Consider the following 8,923-nt stretch of genomic DNA (forward strand, 5'->3'; position numbering starts at 1 on the left):
CGATACTCGCGCTAATGAACGCTGCTGCGGAAGCACTCCTACGCCGCAAGGTGCGATACCGAGGCGTCTGGAGGCCGGGCCTCTCTGGGCTGTGGCAGGCCGAAACACTGCCCGGCCGTCCCTCGAGCTGATTGCGCTCTGCAGTTCACACCTGCTCTTTACCGACAACACTTATCTCACCTGAAGTACACTGGCGGAAAAAAAAAAATTACTTCACCCTTTAACAGATTTGCAATTCACCCCATATTAACTGTTGCAACAGTGCCGATGATACAAGTATAGCTATCACATCCGACAGACAAGAATTAACTGGTGAAATTATAACTGATCTTTTTCAGAAAATCATTAAGTGGTTCTCTGCAACGCAGTATATACAGTTCCACGCAGTAAATGGAATGAACACTCCGTCTGCAGGCCACAAGTGGCCCGTCGGGTCCATCCGACCGCCGTGTCATCCTCATAGAGCACGCGGATAGGAGGGGCGCGTTGCCAGCACACCGCTCTCCCAGTCGTTATGATGGTTTTCTTTGACCGGAGACGCTACTATTCGGTCGAGTAGCTCCTGAATTGGCATCACGAGGCTGAGAGCACCCCGAAAAATGGCAACAGCGCATGGCGGCTGGATGGTCACCCATCCAAGTGGTGGCCACGCCCGACAGCGCTTAACTTCGGTGATCTCACGGGAACCGGTGTATCCACTGCGGCAAGGCCGTTGCCTTGTAAATGGAATGACCGCATTAAAAAATATAGACTTCTATAAGAAATCGGTAGCTAAGGTAGAATATTCAAAATTTCTAGGTGTATGCATTGATGAGGGGTTGATCTGGAAAACACACACTGAGGATCTGCTGAAACGTTTGAGTCCAGCTACTTATGCCATTAGGGTCATTGCAAATGTTGGTGATATACATCCGAGTAAATTAGCTTACCCCGCCTATTTTCATTCTCTGCTTTCGTGTGGCATCATACGCTGGGTAACTCATCATTGACTAAAAGAATGTTAATTGCACAAAAGCGTGTAATCAGAATAACTGCTGGAGCTCATCCAAGATCATCCTGCAGACACTTATTTAAAGACCTAGAGATCTTCACTGTAGCCTCAAAATATAGTATATATTCACTATTGAAATTTGTTATTAACAATCCGAACGAATTCAAAAGTAATAACAATGTACATGGCTGCAACACTAGGAGAAAGGATGATCTTCACTACTCAAGGTTAAATCTAACTTTGGCTCAGAAGGGAATAAATTATGCTGCCACAAAAGTCTTTGGTCAGTTACCTAATAGCATCAAAAGTCTGACAGATAGCCATATAGCATTTAAAGGGAAATTAAAAGAATTTCTTAATGCCAACTTCTTCTACTCATTAGATGAATTTGGATATAGTAAGTGGGTAATTTCCCAAAGCCCCACAAAAAAAATTAAAAATATTGAGCGTCATGTAATATTTTGTCTAATGTAATATCTTGTATAGACACCTTTTATTAACCTGACACGTTCCACATCATTACTAAGTGTCGTATTCATGATCTATGGAACAAGTACTAATCTAATCTCTAATCTAATCCAATCTAGTGCATGAAGAGTACGAGGGGCGATTGAAAAGTCCGAGCAAAGTCCGAGAGATGGCACCACCGGCGCGTATCGAGGTCATGTTTAGTCAGTATCACCTTTGGAAAGAGCGCACACCAAGTTTCAGCCATACTGGTCTATTTCTTTGTGTTTGGCCTTCACCGGCCGCGGTGACCGTGCGGTTCTAGGCGCTACAGTCCGGAACCGCGCACCTGCTACGGTCGCAGGTTCGAATCCTGCCTCTGGCATGGATGTGTGTGATGTCCTTCGGTTAGTTAGATTTAACTAGTTCTAAGTTCTAGGGGACTGATGACCTCAGAAGTTAAGTCCCATAGTGCTCAGAGCCATTTGAACCATTTTTGTTTGGCCTTCGTGTGAATCAAGGAAGTCGAGCGGTTGTCAAAAAATGGACGAAAAAGTATTTCCTGTAATGCTTAAACTTTATGAAAGGGAAAACGCCTCAGGGGACTAAAGAGAAGCTTGATAAACATTACGGTGACTCTGCACCTTCGATTAGAACAGTTTATAAGTGGTTTCAAAATTTTCGGAGTGACCATATGGGCACAAGTGATGCTGAACGTTCTGAGCCCCCTGTTGAGGTTACGACTCCAGAAATCATTGATAAAATCCATGATATGGTGATGGATGGCAGAGGAGTTAAGGTGCGTGAGATTGCTAGTGCTGTGGGCATCTCGAATGAACGGATACATAATATTTTCATAAACATTTGGACAGGGGAAAGCTTTCCGCAAGATGGGTTCCGCGATTGCTCACGCCTGACCAAGAACGGAATCGTGTGAAGTGTTGCAAGGATGGTTTGCAGCTGTTCAGGAAGAATCCGCAGGACTTTAAGCGTCGTTTCGTCGCTGTGGATGAAACATGGATACAGTACTATTCTCCCGGGACCAAACAACAATCTGAACAATGGGTTACCAAGGGAGAATCTGCAGCAGAAAAGGCGAAGACCATTCCTTCGGCCTGAAAGGTTATGGCGACTGTCTTTTGGGACTCGCAAGGGATAATCCTCATCGACTATCTGGTTAAGGGTAAAACTATTACAGGTGGATATTATTCATCGTTATTGGACCGTTTGAAAACCGAGCTGCAAGAACAACGCCGGCGATTGCACCGCAAAAAAGTCCTTTTCCATCACGACACTGCACCAGCACACATCTCAGCAGTTGTGGTCGCAAAATTAATGGGAATAGGATTCCAACTCGTTTCACATCCCCCACCGTTCTCGAGACTTGGCTCCCTCGGACTACTATTTCTTCCTCAATTTGAAGAAATGGATGGCGGGACAAAGATTTTATTCCAACGAGCAGGTGATTGCAGCAACTAATAGCTATTCTGCAGACTTGTACAATTCCTCTTATTTGGAAGGGATCAACAATTCAGAACAGCGCTGGACGAAGTTTATAAGTCTAAAAGGAGAAAAATAAAAAAGGTTTACCCCAAACACGTAATTAATTTTTATTTTTGCACGGAATTCTCAAACGCCCCTCGTACATGAAATAATTACATTTACGGATCAATAGCAAAGGCGCCTATGAGGTACCAGGTATTGACCCATGCCGAAACACCCTTATTACACTGAAGGGCCAACGAAACCGGTATAGGCATGCGTATTCAAATACGGAGACACACGTAAACAGGCAGAATACGGCGGTGCCGTCGAGTACGCCTATACAAGACAAGTGTGTGGCGCAGTCGTCACATCGGTTACTGCTGCTACAATGGCAGGTTATCAAGATTTCAAAATGGTTCAAATGGCTCTAAGCACAATGGGACTTAACATCTGAGGTCATCAGTCGCCTAGAACATAGAACTACTTAAACCTAACTAACCTAAGGACATCACACACATCCACGCCCGAGGCAGGATTCAAACCTGCGATCGCAGCAGCAGCGCGGTTCCGGACTTATGTGACTAGAAACGCTCGGCCACAACGGCCGCCTATTAAGATTTTAGTGAGTTTGAACGTGGAGTTATAGTTGGCACACGAGCGATGGGACACAGTATCTCCGAGGTAGCGGTGAAGTGGGGACTTTCCTGTACGGCCATTTGACGTATGTACTGTGAATATCAGCAATCCGGTAAAACAAATCTCCGACATCTCTGCGGCCGGAAAAAGATCCTGCAAGAACCGGACGAGTGAAGACTGAAGAAAATCGTTCAACGTGACGAAAGTGCAGCCCTTCAACAAGTGCTAGCGTGCGAACCATTCAACGAAACATCATCGATATGGGATTTTGCAGTCGAAGGCCCACTCGTGTACGCATGATGACTGCACGACACCAAGCTTAACTTCTCGCCTGAGCCCGTCAACACCGACAGTGGACTGTTGATGACTGCAAACATGTAGCCTGGTCGGACGAGGCTCGTTTCAAACTGTACCGAGCGGATGGACATGTACGGATATGGAGACAACGCCATGAATCCATGGAACCTGTACGTGGCTCTGAGCACTATGCGACTTAACTGCTGAGGTCATCAGTCGCCTAGAACTTAGAACAAATTAAACCTAACTAACCTAAGGACATCACACACATCCACGCCCGAGGCAGGATTCGAACCTGCGACCGTGGGGGTCGCTCGGCTCCAGACTGTAGCGCCAAAACAGCACGGCCACTCCGGCCGGCAAATCTGTATGTCAGCAAGGGACTATTCAAGTTGGTGGAGGCGCCGTAATGGTGAGGGGCGTGTGCAGTTGGAGTGATATGGGGCCCCTGATATGTCTAGATACGACTGTGACAGGTAACCCGCACGTAAGCATCCTCTCTGATCACCTGCATTCATTCACGCCCATTGTCCATTCTGACGGACTTCGGAAATTCCAGCAGCACGATGCCCTTGTAAGCTGATTAACTGAATAAATTAATGGTGCAGAACGTACACAGTATTGGGCTTTTCACTTTTTTTTACATTGTTCTTCCAAGAACCAGTTAACATGATCATGGGCGGTTATGGAGTGCATAAACGACAAGAAATCTTTGATTCTTTTTTTTTTAAATCTAAACGCAATTGTATGCGTCCGCAGTGCCCGATCTACAGCGAATAGCATTCCAGTTGTTGGCGCGGAACAATATATTGCATATTTTTAACAAAGAATTGGAGATCGTAGGCACATACAAAAGCTAATATCAGATTTAGAAACTCTGTCTCAGTCCTTGTTGGCTAGAGGAGAAGTTTTCAACGAGGTCAACGCAACTTTTTTGGTATCTTTGAAGCGGTGCATGGAAAACAACTGTATCCTCTTCATTGCATTAACAATGCGGATGAAAGCTTTGACATGTCAGTCGAAGAATATCAAAGTGATTGCATTTAACGGGCAGTCCTCTTTGAAAATTTGGTTTATTTGTTGTTTTTCTTCTGCGTGCTCCTACAAACGTTTCCACATAGTTTTATTGTCTTACATCACCTAATTATCATGGGAGCCCTTTCAAGTAGCGAAAGTTAATTCTAACTACCGTGTACATTTCTTTTTAGGTTAGTGGTGGGCACATACGTGTCTTACCGATAAAACCCTTTCAAGTTTTGATCTAGACCAACCTACCTCGTTGTTTTAACCTCTTTGCTGGAGCCGTCTTTCTGCCCTAGAAATAGAAGTGGTCCCAGAATTGAACCCTGTGGCACACCCTTCCTGATTTCCCCCCCGACAATGGAATTTTCTACGTTTCCAACATCGTTTGCATAATTGAGCAGAACGTCTTGCATTCTGTTTCGTCAGTTTGATAGAAATCAATAATTTTTAAACCCATCAACTTCACAAACAACGCTGTACCGGAATATTAAACACGTTCTCTCTCTCAGAAATCGTTTGGAATGGACCATATATGCCCATACGAAGTTCTCTGCTTCAGGTGAGCGTGAATATCCGTGAATATCGACCATTCCTCCTGGGACAGCCGGTATACGCGGATGCAGATGAAGAACGATGAAGAGTAACCGCTTTCGTTTAGTCCGGCGGCCGCACCTTACGAGGAGTAATGTCTGCCGCAACAGCGCAGCGAGGTGGCCAGCCGGGCCGCGCCGGGCCACGGAATGCGTCTTAATGCGGGCGCAAGTTAGGCGGAGGCGCATTTACCGCCCCCGCCGCCCCCACCGCCCCCACCTTCCGCCCCCGGGCCCGGGCCCTCCTAACATCCCTCCTGCAGGAAACCGCGGCGGCCCCTTCTGCGCGCAGTTGCCACTTGCCAAGACGTACTGCCCTCGAGGAATTTCTGCAAACACAAACTACTTGCTAGCCGGCGCCGCGGACGGCTTCCGCCCTTCTGGCGGTACTAACTCTCCCTTACAGGGCGCCCAAGTCCGCCGAGAACTGGCCCGCTTTGTGTCTCTGTGCGTGCGCGCGTGTGCGTGCGCGAGTGCGTCTGTACGCGGGGGCGTTTCTGAGCTGACCGCCCGGCGGTCAGAGATACACCGAGTTCGTGTCTGGAGCGCTCGACCTTCAGTTACTGGAGGCGGACTGGGTCTGTTCATATGCACCATCTTACGAGTTGATGGGTGACATGTCTTTCTATCTATGTCCACGTCCAAATTTCCGAAAAGCGAAATACCGGTGCGAGCCCTCCACCTGATCTGCAACAGTGAGCTGCTTAGCGGCTGGTTGTTACCCTAAACTCAGATCCGTACTACTAAAGGGCTATTACAAATGATTGAAGCGATTTCATAAATTCACTGTAGCTCCATTCATTGACATATGGTCACGACACACTACAGATACGTAGAAAAACTAAAGTTTTGTTCGGCTGAAGCCGCACTTCAGGTTTCTGCCGCCAGAGCGCTCGAGAGCGCAGTGAGACAAAATGACGACAGGAACCGAGAAAGCGTATGTCGTGCTTGAAATGCACTCACATCAGTTAGTCATAACAGTGCAACGACACTTCAGGACGAAGTTCAACAAAGATCCACCAACTGCTAAATCCATTCGGCGATGGTAAGCGCAGTTTAAAGCTTCTGGATGCCTCTGTAAGGGGAAATCAACGGGTCGGCCTGCAGTGAGCGAAGAAACGGTTGAACGCGTGCGGGCAAGTTTCACGCGTAGCCCGCGGAAGTCGACGAATAAAGCAAGCAGGGAGCTAAACGTACCACAGCCGACGGTTTGGAAAATCTTACGGAAAAGGCTAAAGCAGAAGCCTTACCGTTTACAATTGCTACAAGCCCTGACACCCGATGACAAAGTCAAACGCTTTGAATTTTCGGCGCGGTTGCAACAGCTCATGGAAGAGGATGCGTTCAGTGCGAAACTTGTTTTCAGTGATGAAGCAACATTTTTTCTTAATGGTGAAGTGAACAGACACAATGTGCGAATCTGGGCGGTAGAGAATCCTCACGCATTCGTGCAGCAAATTCGCAATTCACCAAAAGTTAACGTGTTTTTTGCAATCTCATGGTTTAAAGTTTACGGCCCCTTTTTCTTCTGCGAAAAAAACGTTACAGGACACGTGTATCTGGACATGCTGGAAAATTGGCTCATGCCACAACTGGAGACCGACAGCGCCGACTTCATCTTTCAACAGGATGGTGCTCCACCGCACTTCCATCATGATGTTCGGCAATTCTTAAACAGGAGATTGGAAAACCGATGGATCGGTCGTGGTGGAGATCACGATCAGCAATTCATGTCATGGCCTCCACGCTCTCCCGACTTAACCCCATGCGATTTCTTTCTGTGGGGTTATGTGAAAGATTCAGTGTTTAAACCTCCTCTACCAAGAAACGTGCCAGAACTGCGAGCTCGCATCAACGATGCTTTCGAACTCATTGATGGGAACATGCTGCGCCGAGTGTGGGAGGAACTTGATTATCGGCTTGATGTCTGCCGAATCACTAAAGGGGCACATATCGAACATTTGTGAATGCCTAAGAAAACTTTGTGAGTTTTTGTATGTGTGTGTGCAAAGCATTGTGAAAATATCTCAAATAATAAAGTTATTGTAGAGCTGTGAAATCGCTTCAATCATTTGTAATAACCCTGAATATAAATACAAGTTCAGACGTAGATATATACTGTGAAGCACCTTCTGTTGTGTATACAAAAGGTCCCTAACCCACGGTCTGTCCAAAACATTTGACCCTACCTTTTCATCAACAATAGAACCGGAAGTATGAGCAACGGAAAACCCCGTTTGTATGAGCGGCGTTTTGGAACATATTAGTACGCATGGTGTGTCATGCATACCGATTACAATTACGGCAAATATGCTGTCACTATGTGTTACAATTTCATAAACAAACGCGAATTTACGTAAATTGGAAATTCGCTTTGATTATCGTATTCCTAACTTGATATCTGGTATAAAACTGGGATCGGAAGATTCATTTGAGCAGTTTCCACTCCTATGGTCTGTTACACACCTCACGGTACACACAGACATTCAGATGAGAGCACCGTCGTCAGTCCCTGTTGTAATTATTGCCGGCCGGTGTGGCCGAGCGGTTCTAGACGCATCAGTCTGGAACTGCGTGACCGCTACGGTCGCAGGTTCGAATCCTGCCTCGGGCATGGATGTGTGTGATGTCCTTGGGTTAGTTATGTTTAAGTAGTTCCAAGTTCTAGGCGACTGATGACCATAGATGTTAAGTCCCATAGTGCCCAGAGCCATTTGAACCATTTTTTGTAATCATTACGCCAAACATCATTTTAGTTAAGACTAGGACGGCTGTGGGAAACCGGCACGTCAGCAACTGGGAGGGTTGATGTGGTGCTCCATGGACACTACACTCTCGACTTTGAAGAGGACGTTTTTCGTCACGTGAGAGAGAACTTGATGCAGATCACTCAAAACACTGCCCACGCCATGTCCTCCTACAGCACACGGGTCGCAGCTCATTGTCTCGGTGGTGTGCGTACCGTGAGGAGGCAGGTTTAAAAGTGATGGGACTTTTGAACCTGGTTGACAGATCAAAAAGTTACGTTTCCGAACAGGCGTTCCTTTCACGAAGTTATCCACCAAGTCTACTCTAAAACCTCTAGACGCCTGTAAAAAGATTTGTGAAACAACCTCCTTAACGTGTACTTCGATGGTATTCAATCCATGTCACTCTAATTTTTACTAGGAAACCTTGGGGTATCTGGATCGTCGGCAGCCCACGTTGTCTACGGTTCCACATGTTGTTGTGGTCTTCAGTCTAGAGACCGGTTTGATGCAACCTCCATGCTACTCTATCCTGCGCAAGCTTCATCTCCCAGTACCTACTGCAACCTACATCCTTCTGAATCTGCTTAGTGTATTCACCTCTGGTATAGGTATGCGTATTCAAATACAGAGATATTGAAGCACGCAGAATACGGCGCTGCGATCGGAAACAGCTATATAGGACAAGAAGTGTCTGGCACAATTGT

General features: G+C 46.5%; 1 pseudogene; it reads right to left on the reverse strand.

Annotated features, from left to right (window-relative positions):
• Positions 1 to 600: 600 nt before the first annotated feature.
• Positions 601 to 717, reverse strand: LOC126215527 (5S ribosomal RNA; annotated as a pseudogene).
• Between the last annotated feature and the right edge of the window lie 8,206 nt (positions 718 to 8,923).

The sequence above is a fragment of the Schistocerca nitens genome, chromosome 12 (assembly GCF_023898315.1).
Source record: "Schistocerca nitens isolate TAMUIC-IGC-003100 chromosome 12, iqSchNite1.1, whole genome shotgun sequence".
NCBI lineage: Eukaryota > Metazoa > Arthropoda > Insecta > Orthoptera > Acrididae > Schistocerca > Schistocerca nitens.